Raw genomic sequence first — 3,371 nt, forward strand, 5'->3', positions numbered from 1 at the left:
GACATGCATGAAATTAATTTGCGACAATAGGGTGGTTAAGGGCTTGCAAGAACTGATAACTAGGTGCGCAGGGTCGAGTGAACCTCGCGTGGTCTTAAAATTAGGAAAACATGTGTCACAAACTAGGCGGGAAATGTGATTAATGACATAGATTGGCGACCATGAGATGGATTAGATCATTCTGGACTTGGGTTCAGATGAAAATGTACTACCTAAATAAACCTGGGAGTGCATGGGCAAGCCCACATTATAATGGTCTCCTATTCAATTACAGATGTCGAACCAAGAAAAGATCCTACCCATTGGAAGACTACAAGGAATTACCATAGATATAGAAGGCTTGAGCACTCGGACAGAATTTGAAGTAATAGAAATTGTGGATGAAAGTAGCCCTTACCTTGCATTGTTGGGGATAGACTGGGCCACTAATATGAATGGGGTTATTAATTTAAAGAAGCGGAAAATGATATTTGAGAAGAAGTCACTCCATGTAATCATTCCTCTAGATCTGGCTGAAGGGTCGCGTTACACTGAACCTGTGTGCAATGAAAGGATTGACGATGAATTAGATTGTATCTACAAAATTTCTACCCAAAATCTAGAGTGGGTCAAGCCAGTGGAGGAGAGGAGAGTATCATGGGGGCATGCAGAGTCTTTCACTGAAGATACAGATGAAGAAGATGAGAGATGGCATACCTAGCTAAATGGAGTAACCACATTACACTACAATATGATGACCAAATCACTGTATTGCGTTAGAGCTCAGGATCAGGAACTCCCAATGTATGATGGGCTAACAGTAGTAGACAAATTCCTGTCCAAGTTTGAATGTGTAGTACTATAGCACCAATGGTTTGATGTGTTGAGATGGGCATTGTACGCGACACCTACGCGTTGGTGGGGCACACATGACGGAACCTTAAAAAATTGGCGTGGCTGCTGGCGCATGACGCAGATAAGATTTAGGAGACCAGAACTATGAATAACTGAGAAATATGATGGACGTGATGATCCACTCATGCACCTTACCAGGTGGGTCCAAGCCTATGGAGAAAAGCCTCAACTGAGGTGGGTACACTTATTTTATCATACTCCGGATGACATTCCAAGGAATTGGTATACTGAAACAAAGCTCTGACATGGCACAGGCGAGTGGGATATCTTCTGTGAAGGATTCTTGTCAACATTCCTCTTTGAAGATCAATGGATGGATACTGTGGATGAAGTGTTGCAGGTTGTGAAGGCCACTATTTTCAAAATACCACTGGAACCAGAAGAAATCGTACAGCCAGATTGGTCGCAACAGCTAAGCCAAGCCCTGGAATGTTAGAAAGCGCAAGTAGAAGATGTTGATGACGACCCTATAAACATCAATATTCTAGAAACATAGGGGAGTCATGAGGTGCATGGACCAGCAATTAAGGATCCAGACATCACCGTGCCGCTAAAAATGAAACAAGTGAACATTGGAACGGAGGAACAGCCGAAGTATGCAATGCTTGGGGACTATTAGGATGATGGCACGGTAGAAAAGGTCATCGAGTTGCTTCGAGAATATCAAGATTTATTCCCAACAAAAATCACGTAGTTAAAAGGGATCCTCGGTGACCTGGCAATGATAAAGATAACCCTAAAGCCCGCTGCAAAGCCAGTTAAGCAGCGTCCTTACCGGTTGAATCCCAAATACAAAGCAAAGGTCCACGAAGAGTTGGATCTCAGGAAGCTCAATGATGCATGTGTTAACAACCCATTTCCGATGCCATTTATAGACGAGGTACTGGAAAATGTGGGTGGATAGGATGCCTACTCCTTCACAGATAGTTTCTCGGGGTACCACCAGATTGAGATCACACCAGAGGACAAGAGTAAAACAACTTTCACCACCGAGTGGGGCTGTTTTCAGTATACAGTGATGCCCTTTGGACTAAAGAACATGCTGGTGATATTCTCACACGTTGTGGTAGCTACATTCAAGGAATTTATACATAAGTTCTTAGAGGTATATCTTGATGATTGGGCCGTATTCGGGCTACTTAAGAAACATACTGCAAGCTTACAGTTAATGTTGGATACTTGCTGACGGACTAGATCGTGCTAAACCTGAAGAAGTGTATTTTCCTCATCCTCTTCAGGAATCTATTCATCCATGTGGTTTGTAAGCAAGGTCTACTGATGGATCTGGTGAACATCACTGTCATAATCAATCTGCAAGCGCTGCGAAGTGTAAAACAACTGCATGCCACACTAGGAAACACTGGTTACTATCGGAAGTTCATAAAAATATATGCATAGATCATGACACTAATGGAACAATTGGTAAAGAAGGATGCTACTTATTGCTGGAATGAGGAATGCAACAAAAGTCTAGAAACGCTTAAGGAAAAGATGGCAACAGCCCCTATCTTGGTCATTTTGAATGGGACATCAAATTTCACGTGCATGTCGATGCGTTGTGTATCGCGTTAGGTGCGGTACTCACTCAAGAAGGAGCGGAGGGAATTGATCACTTGATTGCGTTCACAAGTCGATGATTATCAAAAGCTGAGAAGAATTACTCCACTATTGAGTGAGAGGGATTGGCAATGGTATACGCGCTACAGAAATACCGCCACTATTTTCTTGGAGGACATTTTAAGATGTATACTGGCCACTCTGTGCTAAAATACCTAGTGAATAAGCCTATGTTAGGGGGGTGCATTTGTAGGTGGTTGCTATTATTTCAAGAATATGACTTCGAAGTCATCGTAAAGTCGGGACGTCTAAATGAAGGCCCAGATCACCTGTCCCGAATTTAGAATGGCGAAGAGCCCACAAACTTAGAGGAAGGACTACTGGATGCACAGTTGTATGTTGTGCGCATTGTAAAAGGTCATTTTGAGGATATAATCCACTTCTTAACCACAGGAACCGCGCTGCAGGAATATTCCGTTTAGCAGAAGAAAGAATTGGTGATATGTGCAACAAACTTTACTATTATTGCAAGGCACCTCTACAAAATGGGCAACAACAAAATATTACATAGATATGTACCTGAATTTGAGCGCGAACAGATCCTGGCTGAAGCACATGGAGGGGTGGCTAGAGGAAATTTTGCGGGTTGCGCTACACCTCAGAAAATTCTTCACTTAGGACTATGGTGGCCAACTCTACATCAAGACTTGAAAGTGTACTGTTGGGCCTGCGACGTATGTCAACGGACTGGGAAACCATTATGGAGGGATGAAATGCCGCTCAAGCCACATATGACACTACAACCATTTGAGAAGTGGGCAATCAACTTCATAAGACCTATCACACCTCAAGGGAAGACGAGTGTGCACTATATCATCACAGCAACACAATACTCGATCCGATGGGAAGAGCACAACCAG

This window comes from Pinus tabuliformis, chromosome 3_1 (assembly GCF_031772625.1).
Source record: "Pinus tabuliformis cultivar Carrire ecotype Pingquan chromosome 3_1, CPIR1, whole genome shotgun sequence".
Classification (NCBI taxonomy): domain Eukaryota; kingdom Viridiplantae; phylum Streptophyta; class Pinopsida; order Pinales; family Pinaceae; genus Pinus; species Pinus tabuliformis.